This window comes from Dermochelys coriacea, chromosome 9 (assembly GCF_009764565.3).
Source record: "Dermochelys coriacea isolate rDerCor1 chromosome 9, rDerCor1.pri.v4, whole genome shotgun sequence".
NCBI lineage: Eukaryota > Metazoa > Chordata > Testudines > Dermochelyidae > Dermochelys > Dermochelys coriacea.
This window is the reverse complement of record NC_050076.1, coordinates 98,939,003-98,950,766: the sequence shown is the minus strand read 5'-3', so window position 1 is coordinate 98,950,766 and position 11,764 is coordinate 98,939,003. Positions and strand designations below refer to the sequence as shown.

Below are 11,764 nucleotides of genomic sequence, written 5' to 3'. Positions count from 1 at the left end.
TCCCCTCCCTCTGGCTAGAGGCAGAACCACAAATGCCTGCTCAGAACAGAGGGACTTGCAGGATGACAGGGCTGGGCCTGCTGTGGGGAATCAATTAATCCCCTTCAGCAGCCTATTAAGAGGGGAGCTAAGAGTCAGTCTGGCAGTGAGAAAGACTCTCTAGGCAGAGGGTTAGAACTGGGAGGTGCTTAATAACCCACAGTTCAGACCTTTGCTTGGAGCTGAACGGGGCTGCACGTAACTTACCTCTGGAGTTTGGTGGAAGGTTGCCCTGTGTATCTTTGGCCCTTAATGAGATAGGATGTCGTTTACACGTGCACACTATTTTACAGGAAAATACACCGGAAAGGTGGCAGCATAGGTATGCAGAAACCCTGTGTGTCCCCCCGGGTCTGTCACCCTGCAGCACAAGGCCTCTGCTGAGCAGGCACCCAGGTCAGCTCCCAAGGAACGAGGTGTGGGAGTGGAGGGTGAGTGCGGCTAGCAGGTTAAAGCTGTCCCACAAGAAAGCAGCCGGGGCCTGATTCCTCACTGCCTTGCACTTTCTGTAGTTATTGCTCAGGTGTGAAAAGCTACTCTGTTGAGTTAGTCAATGAGGGTGCAGAGCAGTGGAGCAGTAGGCTTCTTGGCTCTGTATAAAAGAAAGAAATTATAAGGGGGGGGGGAACAGCCCTCCAAAATAAGCATGAGTGTGCTGGGGAATGAGAGTGCTGGATGGGAGGGCACTGACTCAGGGAATTATCCAGGAAAAGTGACCAAAGGAACAAGTGCAAGGCAGCTGGGTAAAGGGAGAAGTTTTTTGGAAGTTACCATTTCTCTTGCAGTGAGAGGCAGCTGGAGACACACATAGGTCTGGATACTGGAAAGGGCAGGGGAACCCAGTAGTGTTCTGATGAGTGTGCAGCTGCTGTCTGGGTCCACTTCTAAGGTATTTAAAAGAAAAAGGAAGAACCAGCACTGGAATGAAAGCAGGCGGAAATCCAGGCCTGTCTCTGGTGTTCCCAAAGCCATTCCACATGGGAGAAAGGTAAGAAATAGGAGCAAAAGAGAGAACATGGGAAATTTTATGTAAATGTATATTTATCCCTGTACTTGATTCTATGACTCTACAAATGAACTCCCCAAGAGCTGGGAATCCTGTTGCAATGATACTGCAGACCCCAGACACGAGCTTTCAGGAGATGCCATGGATGTCTGTTCCAAACAGGCCAGGCAAAGAGGAGGAGGGGAAAAGGACAAGAGGGAGGATGAGAGGATTAAAGCAAATGATAGGAGATGCTTCTTCCTTTTGCTCTGTCCAAGCTCTAGTGGCCAAACTCCACTCTGTGTTTGCTCTGCATTGCATCAACTCATGTCTTTGAATTGAATCAACCCTGTTATCTGCCTGGCAGTGATCTACCTCCTTATGCTGCTGTGTCCATTTAATGGTGGTATCTAAATGATTATTAATAACTAGAGTTTGCCACTCCTCTCTTAGTCCTATCTACACAAGCTTTACAACCAATGTTATCAATCATGTTGAATTGTTTAAACTTGACCCTGCCAAGGACTCTACCATGCTATGGTAGATTATGATATAGTAGACCCTTGTTAAATAGAAACCATGTTCTAGTGCATATTAATCAGCCAGATTATGTCTAATGATGGCCTCAACCAAATTCAAGCCCTGACTAGAGAGAGTTGCTAATGTGAGTAAGACCTATGAGGGGCCAAAAGAAGAAATAGCAAACTCCTGCTCTCCAAACCATGCCACCGTTAATGGCCATTGGGTGTGACAAACTCCGAGGCCTCTTTATAGTCAGGGAAACTAGGACTGAATAATAACAGTAGGAACAGTGCTATTGTTTTCTATCTTGAGGTTCCAGTGATTTGGGTTATGATGTGTCTCTTGTGGCTTTTTCTCATTTCCAGTTCAGATATTAATGTAGGGCTGAACCCTATTCCCATTAAAGTTGATGCCAAAACTCCATGGGCTTCAGTGGACTAGCCTCCATCAGTGAAGTCTCTGTTTTGAGCAATTCTTCTGCAGTACATGAGGCTTTGTTTTGTTCTGTCCAACAGACTCATTGCACTGATGTTTTCACTCTCTCTGGAGCAAAATGTTGCGTTCTTTTATGTACTATAGCAAATGTCTCCAAAGAAGAATTGCTCAACCAAAAGATTTAGCAACTTAATCAAGTTAAACCAGTCCTCCCCCGCTACCTGGCATAAACATGTGTATGTTTGCAGTGTTGTAGCTGTGTTAATGCCAGAATATGAGAGAGACAAGGTAGATGAGGTAATATCTTTTATTGGACCAACTTCTGTTGTTGAAAGGTGGAAGTTTTGAGTTTCACAGAGCTCTTCAGATCTGGGGAAGGAAATCAGTGTCTGAACTAAACACAAATTGGGACAGATTATTAAGCATAAGGGCTTATCATGTTGTAGGAGACCACTTAAAATGGAGTTAAGCATAACAATCTAACCCTCAGTTGCCCATTCCATTGTAAGTGGTAACCTACAACATGTTAAGCATAGGGGACCCTATTCAAAGCCTTTCTAATTCTGAAATCTACCAAGGATTTTCTGTGTACAGAAATGTCAGTGAACGTATAAAGATTCTCCCAGAAATTGCTCCTGCAGGGATTGCTACTCCATTGCAGCAGAATTACTGAGGAACAGTGGGCTCTTGTTAGGATATGGGCAAAGGAATGTTTTGGTAGGCAAAGGGTGAGTAGAACCAAACTTCTGTTTATATCACCTGGGAGAGGAAAAAGGTACAATGCAAAGGGGAATCCTGTAGGCAGAGCCTTGTAGTCACTGGATCTTCACATGGTCACCCGTTCACCTTTGAGGATCCCCTGGCAGGATCAAGGCCTAAAACTTGTAACTCTCTAAAATATTTCATACAGGTATGTATGCTCCTGTTAGTTCTGAATGAAGACCCCTATTGACATCAATGGGCCCCAGATTAGGCCTTAATACAAAAACCTTTATCTTCAACAGGCTTCTGCAGTATTTCATCTTCTGCCTATTTATTAACCTGGGCAAGGAGCTATGGTATTTACAGAGTGACCCCTTCGTACCTGCTGGTGAGCTGGTGCTGCATTTCTACATGCTTTGATGGAACAGTAGGTGGTTACAATTCCTACTTTGTATTTTTAACATAGAAAATCTTACACCAGACACTGATGTTCTCAACTACATCTCTGACCAGAGGTTCCTTGCCTCATTTACTTAGATTGTAAGCTGTTTGGGGTCAGGGACTGCCTCTTCTGTTCTGTTTGTATAGTACCTAGCACAATGGGTCCTGGTCCATGACTAGGGGTCCTTAGTGCTACCAGAATACAATTAATAACTTAGGGTCAAATCCTGACCCTGTGGAGATCAGTGGGTGTTTTCCTATTGATTACAGTGTGATCAAGGTTTGGCCAGTAGTTCAATAATGATTTGTCCATGTAGTTGGGTCTCTGACTTCTGGATAGACAATACTGACCTGTGTAAAACTCCTGAAGTGGAAGAAGGAAAAAAGATGGAGTAGGCAGTGCACAGTTTGGCTTGCTGATCTCTGCCTTAGAGCTTGTAGAAAAAACCTGGGCTAGTATAAAAAAGCCAACCTTAAGAGGCCCTGTTGGCTAGCTAGCTTTAGAGTAACTATTCATATCTGCTTTACATGGTGCCTACTCTGAAATCTGAACCCCTAGGTTCAGTGCCGTTACTACATGGTTCTTTCTTTGAGTAATTAGTTAGTACACTATCAATGGACAGTGTAAGAGAATTTTCCTTCTAGGCTACCATTTGAAGATTTAATTTAAATAAGGGGGGAAATGGATTTTGAGATTTAATATTGGAAAATTAGAACTGGATGTGGAAAACCAGAAATAATCTCAACTTTTGCTGACTTTTATAAACAACTTTATATAAATCTGAATTGGACTTCTGTGACCTTGGACAGCTTTAACTACAAGTGTCTGCATTACAGCTTCTGTGATATCAAACCAAGGATCCAATTGCCACAGGCCACGGCTGGCCTCCACCCCTAGGTCTAGGGCCTTCTATAATCGCTTCTGCGGGATACTCTCCCTTTCAGGATGTGATTGTGAAGGCAAAATGAGCCTCACAGGCTCCTGATTGTGGAATTTCCTGGGCACAGGGTCTGGCTCACGGAAAACAGAATGGCTAAGTGGTTAGAATTTTGATAAACTATCTTGTAGTGTTCCCAGTTGAGGCAACTAACCATCTTTTTTTCTTTCTCTCTCTCTCTCTCTCTCCCTTGTGCAAACCTAACATCTCAACGTGCAGCTGTTCCAAATGGCACATCGTCTTCCAGTAAGTACTAGTTTGCCCCAGTGGAAGAGAAGGAGTTTCCTTAATAGAATCCTACTGAATGAAGGGGTTTCTTAATTAAAATAATAATCTGAAAGTCGTCATTGATCAACGGGTAAACAAGCTGATTGCTGTGAGGGCATGAATGGTTCTAATAAGCACGTGCGGCTATTAAATTAACCATGGCTCACAGACCGTCCATGGGGGCATGGCTATTTTTAAATAACTACTTTTCACTGGTGCTCGACTCTGCCCACCCCCGAAAGGTCTTGTGTTTGTAATATGTGGTGCAATAGAGAAAAGCCTGATTCTCTTACAAGCCTCAGGGGTGGGGGTGGGGGAAGGAAGCGCAGTTAAATACATTTTCGCCATTGAGATGAATGGAAAAACAGCCTATACTGTAGGCATTTTAGTTAATGGGGTGTGTCCTCGGGGTTACAACATGGAACTTCAGGGACCTGGCCTCCAATCCTGGCATTGCCAGTGGATTGCTGTATGGTCTTAGACAAGGCGTTTTACCTGTGTTTGCTCAGGGGAACCCAGTCTGTAAACTGGGGTAACAATAGCTGTCTCCCAGGGGTTCTGGGCAGGTTTGGAAGGAAGGCTCTATAGAAGTGCAAGTCTTATCCTGTTCTTTATTATTGATGTATTATTCATCACAGTAAGTAGGTTGGAATGAGCAGGAAGCTCTTAGACTCAGTAGTTCTATAAACCTATTGAACTATTATTACTTCCATAAAATACTCTTACTAAAGAATGTTTATGTACTGCACAATGAACAGTGAGCTAGTGATATTTACCAAAAAAAATTAAAAATAAATGTGCTGGACAGTAGTGGAAACAGATACATACAAAGTATATTTGCAATGTACAGTAGGCCAGAACATAAATTTAGGTCCCCATCTTGCAAAGACTTAAGCAAGTACTTAACTTTATACATTGTGAGTAGACTCCCACCCAAGGCTTATTTTGTAAGCTCCTTTGGGTAGAGATTGTCATTTCAGTTGGTGCGCATACTACACCTAGTCTTCGTGGGCCCCCGATCCCTGACTGGGGCCTTAAGGTGCAATTGCTGTACCATATAGTTAACAATACAGATGCATTTTTAAAAGATTATTAACAATAGAGGAGGAAATGGAAAGTAAGGAATAGTGTAGATTTGGAAATGCTGTTAGGGAGGATGCAATCATAGGGGTCAAGCCAACCATGCTGTTCAGTGCTAGGCAATTATGCACAGGCCCCTGTCTGCCAAGTGTCCTGAGACTTTCCACATGATGGCTGACAGGGAGAAAGGTGGAAAACCCAGGAGCTCAGTTCTGTCCTCATTTTCACTGGGTTGACTCCACCTGGTTACTGATGTGTGCCTCCATGCCGAAAATCAGCAATGTTCTGCCAGGCTGCCTAATAATCTTGGGCACAAAGCCAAAGCCACTTGCTTCTCATGCTGCATAGCTGTTAGGTGCAGGGTTTGGAGGGATTTGGTCTTGGGAATCACATTTTACATGTGTTGGGATGCTGCTTTGTAATCCCGTAAAAACAATTCATCCCTGTGCTGGTGAGGAGACTGGCGCAGGAACTAGAGGGAGGGAGGCTTGTGTCCCTCCCACAACCCCTGAGTCTGGGCTGATTCATTTCCCTAGGACTCCCCTACCTTTGGGCCTTGAAGTAAGAGTTCACATGTTAGCAGGGTGGTCCTTACCCATACGCAAAGCATGCAGCTGCATGGGGCACCAAATTTCCTGGTGCCCTGCACAGTTGCATGTTGCTCCAGCCCCTATTCTGGCTCTTCCCTTCCCCGCCCCAGCCTCTTCCCACCCCTGCTCCACCCCAGTCCCACCCCCACTCCCCTGAGCTCTGCAGCAGGGCTGGGCCTGCACTCACTGTCAGCGGGAAGTGCAGTGACCTGGCCCCAGCCACGCTGCTGGTGAGTGCTGGGGGGTGGTTCTCGCCTAACCCCAAGCCAGCCCCCACCCTGCAGAGGCCTGGGGCCCACCCCCAGCCCCCCACAGAGGCCTAGGGCCAGCCACCCCCCAGAGGCTTCCCCCCCCCACGGGGGGCTGCCTAGGGCCCCAGAATTGCTAGGGATGGCCCAGCATGTTAGTTCATATGTTGATTCATATTGGTGGCATCCAAACCTGATCTCCCTTTTTTTTAATTAGATGCAACTTCTCTCCTGCTATCTATCATCTCAGGATCTCATGCTATAGAGTGTAAATCCAATGCCTTGCTGCCAACCAATAATGTATAACTAAAAATAGCCTCATTCTTTTTATGTGTACCAAGATTAAGCATAGAATTAAGGATGGGCGGGGAGAAAAATATACTAGATCAATTACACTATCAAAGACAACTGCAGTTCTTTCTTTAAACAATTTAGCTGTGATGTGCAACATGGAAAATGACAAAATATGCTCTTTATTTCTTTTCCTAATTGTGATAGTTCACTTTGCCATTGGGATGACAGTAAGGGCCCTGCAGGATTCATCGCGATGGAGCTGATATAGCTGGCTGTGTATGTGTTCCTCTGATATTTATATGGGTGCCCTGTTTTCATGAGGTTTATACTATTGTTATTAATCACGCCGACCCAGAATAGACAAACAGAAAAATGGATAATGATGGTGACAAAGAAATATAGATTAACAGGCTTTGGCAGGAGTAGCCATCAAACAAAGGGCCAGACCCTCTCATCCTTAGCCCTCAAGGGGCCATGCTGTGTCCCTGCAGTGGGGGGTGGACTCCTGCTGCACTATGGAAGCGTTTTGGATGCTGTGCTACTGGGTCTCCCTCCCCCACCCTCTCCCTGGCCCCAGGCTGCAGGTGGGGAGCCCCTGGAGGCACACAGGATGCATTGACCTCCGAGGCAGGTTCCCCTGCATCCTCCCAACCCTTTCCAGGTGCTTTCTGTGCTCCTAGGGGAAGTGGCTGGGGGTGGGCACCTGGAGGCAGGGTTTGCCTTAAAAAGGACAGCTTCTTTAGGCAGTAACTAATGGAAAGTAAAACCTGTATTCACGTTCTTTGAAACTAAAGGTAATTTTTGCACTTGTAGAGAGCCAGCCCCTTTCACCGAGGGCCTTGGAGCCCTTTGTAAGGGTAGGTGGTATTATTTCCAATTTACAGAAGGGGAAACTGAGACATGGGAAAACAAAGTGATTTGCCCAAGGCCATAGTGCATGTGAGTGGCAGAGCTGGGAGTAGAACCCAGGTCTCCTGAGTTCCACTCCTCATCCCCGGCCATTACTGTTCAACTGAACTCAGTGATGTGTGAAGCAGGACAAGTGTATATGTGGAGAAGCCCAGCACTGTGTGAGCACTGTTGTGAGTCACAGGCACCTGGCATGCTAGACAATGCTAATTAATCACGGCCATCTGGAGTGGTGGCTTGCCTGCAGTAGCATGCTGTCTTCAGCATCATTTGGAAATCCCTGTTTGCTGCCAGGATGTGTCGTTCACTCTGAAAAGTCAACATCCTGATGTGAAAATCCCTGTGCTTCTTAGAGTTTCTCAGTCACGCAGCACTCTGAGAGGCATGCATCTCCATTCAGGCAGACCTGGACTTTGCATTCATACACTGCATGCAAAATGTGCATACAGAGACTGGACAGATGCCTGCTTTTATGTCCATTTTCAGCACTTGTTTCAGTTACAGATTCCACCTCTGGCAACATCCTTCAGCAGCTCTCGGAGTTACTGATGCTCTAAGAGCAGGGATATCTTCCATTTGATACATGCCACGTAACTTTCTAGTTTAATCAAAGCCTAGGGATCTCCCTACAGTCAGCGAGAAAGGTTAGAGGATAGGCCACTTACGCCAAACAAGAATCCAGGGCAGGTGCTATAGAGTTTGGAGTTCAAAATGCCCCTCACTGGAGTTTTGTTCTGGTTCTGAGTTTTCATTCAGCTTGTGGGATGCTGGGGACTCCTTAGCTACACACTTACGTCACTCTCATCACTAGCATCTCTGCACTTCACTTGGCTTCTGCCCTGGGGATTACCCCCATTTTACAGCTGGGGAACTCAGGATCAGAAGATGCGGTGACTCGCTTCGGTTCACACAGGAAGTTTGGGGTGGAGCCAGCTCTTGAGTCTCCCAGTCCAGTGCCTTAACTGCTGGCCCGTCCTTTCCTCCAACCTTATGCCTGATGTGCTTATCTTTGATGCCATCTTGCTGAATGACAGGCTGCCCCTTGGTTTCATTCCCTCCTGGGGTCACCACTCTTGTGCTCTGTTTTGTGCTGTAGATTCTGTGGGGGCCACTTTGTCACAGATTTTTAAAGGGATTTAGTGCTGGGAGGGTCGCTGGGTGACTCAGTGAGGCAGGTGCAGCTGGATACCAGTGCAGGGCTAGCTGGTGACAGCAGGCTGGAAGCCTGGCCAGTCTGTAACACCGCAAGGCATAGAGAGAGTTCCCAGCCAAGTGGTGATGTTCCACTGGCTGGCTGCTCTTCCTGCAGGATTAAATAGCTGTCCGTGGGCATCATCTGACCCGGTCCTTGCTCATGGATTGGTTGCTGCAGCATGCCTGAAGGAGAGTCATTTCAGGCTCTAGCTGAAGGATGAAGCATTGGAGGCTCTGACTGAGGGCTGACCTCACATTTAGGCATTGCTGCGCTCAGTGCTGCAATGCCTAACTGATTTAGGAGCCTAAATTTCCTTTTCAAAAGTGATTTGGGCACATTCATTGTCAATGAGATTTAGGCTCCTGAATTAATTAGGCATTGCAATGCTGAGTATACTTACTCACATGAGTCATCACCATCAACTCTAATGGGATTACTGGTGTAAATACTACCTCCCCACAGTGATTAAAGGTCCTGTATGTGTGAAGCCTGAGTAACCCCCTCTCTGCACCCCTGTCAGTGTGTATTACACCCTCCCCCTTGCCCGATTCACAGAAGATGTGAATGCTACAGCCCCCAACTACAAAGCCGGGTTTTTAGGCCCAGCTATAGACTCATGCTGTCAGCTCTGCTTGGAGGGGTCCCCATTCAAACCTTGGTGCATTGGCCAACGTGGGGGCTGTTACACAGCGCAGTGTGTACCTTCCAGTATGCTGCAGATGGGAATGGCAGGGTCCCTTCGTGTGACACTGCAATGGGGACTAGAGGCAGGGGTGGAAGCTAGCAAACCTGGCACTACATACACTGGCTTACACAGAATTTATTACAGTTACCCAGTTTGCCTCTCCCTCGATGTGGAGAGGAATATGCACAAAACCTTTGTTGACTGAGCTGAGATTTTTCTCCAACACTTCAAGAAAACTACACTGTTTTAGATAAAAAATATAAAACAGATTTATTGACCAGAGAAAGATAGATTTTAAGTGAAAATAAGTAATAGCAAACAGATCAAAGATGGTTACTTAAGAAATAAACAAAATCGCCGTCTGTCTTATACAGACTAGATAGGGATTTGAATCAAGCAGTGTCTCACCCTGTGAGATAGTACAAATAGCCTATCAAGCTTCTATACATAGGCTAGAAATCCAGTTTGCTTAGGTCCAGCACTTTCCATAGTTCAGTCTTTGTTCCTCAGGTGTTTCCAGGTGTTCTTTTGTGTGGGGAGTGGGCCCTGTGGTGATGTCTCTTCCCCTTTATATAGTTTCTTCTATAGCGTGGGAACCCCTTTGTTCCAAGCAAAGTTCCCAGCTCAGTTTGTAGAAAAATACAGGTACCAAAATGGAGTTCAGTGTCATGTGATCTGGTCGCAAGCCATTGCATGCTTCTGGTGAGTTCTGGCAACCATTGTTCATAGACTGACTGAAGCATCCACAAGTGAGGATAAGTTCTTCATTGGTCCATTGTTTTTGTTGATGGGCACTGGCACTGTCTAGCTTCCTCATTATGGTACCTGAAAGGCTAGTGGTGGGTGTTTCCAACTTCACAGCATCTTTCAGTAACACACTCCTAGCAAAACTTCATAACTTCACATACAATGACAGCACATACAATTCAACAGGATATTAATGTTCAACAGATCAAGACTTTTACAATGATACCCCACAAGGCATGCTTTGTACAAAACATATCATAATCCTATGACAGTGGGTAATGTGGGGGTGCCAGGGTGTTGCTTTGGGGCACAGAGTGTCACAACATGTAAGCAGAACAAAGACAAATACTGTGAACTGCTTCTTTGAAGTAGCATTTTAAAAGCCTTATTTTGTCTATTTTATCTTTATTTTCCCCCTTTCTGCCCTCCTCCCCCCAAATCCCAATGGCAGAAAAGGCTTGGAGGCATTAATCTACACTACAGGAAAATGGACTGCAAATTGTGATGGTTTGCATCAAAATTGAGGTTTTTTTTATTGTAGGAGCACAGAAAGTCATCTAAATTCCCTTCAATATTTGCTGTTTGAAAAATAGATAACTAATTTCAAACAGGTGTACTTAGACTGTAAAGTCTAAGGGTATGTCCTCAGGGTCTGGTACTTGGATTGTAAATTCTTTGAGGCAGGAACCATCTCTTGGTTCTATATTTATGCCATGCCTAGCACACCATAGGCACTATTACAATACAAATTAATAACAAACTATTATAAAATGGGCTTCTGGTTTGAGATCTAAGACGACAAATTTGAAATGGGAGTAAGTGGGACAGCTAAGTTACAAGAGAGAAAGGATGGGCCAATGGTTCGGGCCCTAGCCTGGGCCATGGGAGACCTGTGTTCAATTTCTTGCTCTGCTATAGACTGTTCATGTGACCCATTTAGCTCCTCCATGCCTTAGTTCTCTGTCTGTGAAATGGGGATGATAGCTCTGGCGTTAAGAGGATAAATACATTACAAAGATTCAGGTGCTCAGATACTGTGGTTAAGGGGGTGAAAGGAGTACCTACGATAGTTCCAAAAACATTGTTTATCATTGAAAACAACGCACACAAACTGTATTTGATTCTTAACAACAGTGACTCTAGAAACCCTATTCCTATAGCCATAGTTTAGTCTTCTCCTAACTATTGTTTCCTGTATAAAATGGACATCGTTGACCAAAAATGCCCTTCTTAGATGATCAGCTTAACTCTTTCTATTCTGGGAAGTACTTATGCCGTAGCTTGTGCATAGACAGGCATCCATTTCACATTGAGGGTGCAGCTGCTATTGAGGTATTATTAATCCCCAGCATGACTGCAATGGTGGTTATGTTGGCTGACACACCAGGAATTGAACTGGGGTCTTCCAGAGTTAAAAGCATGAGCTGCTACAGCTTGAGGTCAAGAGCCTAGGCTCAGTAGCTGTGAGCTGTTGAAGAATTCACGTCCTCAGCAGATTGGCACAGAAGGGGACATGCTCACCAATGGGTTATAGTTGCTCTGTCTTTTCTTCCTGGACCCACAGTGACTAGGTTCCAATATGGATTTTGTTGTGCTGAGGATATCTAGTGAAGGAGCTTGGAGGATCCCCTGCATGTAGATCCCCTAGGCCATGTAATGCCACCTCTACAGTCCTTGGTCTCAGGCC

General features: G+C 45.4%; 1 long non-coding RNA gene across 1 annotated transcript in view; it reads left to right on the top strand.

Moving 5' to 3' along the window:
- Nucleotides 1–264: 264 nt before the first annotated feature.
- Nucleotides 265–11,764, top strand: part of LOC122455867 — a 138,837-nt gene continuing 127,337 nt past the window's right edge. Inside the window, exons 1-2 of the long non-coding RNA XR_006274369.1 lie at nt 265–470; nt 825–1,027. This is a non-coding gene — a long non-coding RNA (uncharacterized LOC122455867). The remainder of the gene's footprint in view (nt 471–824; nt 1,028–11,764) is intronic.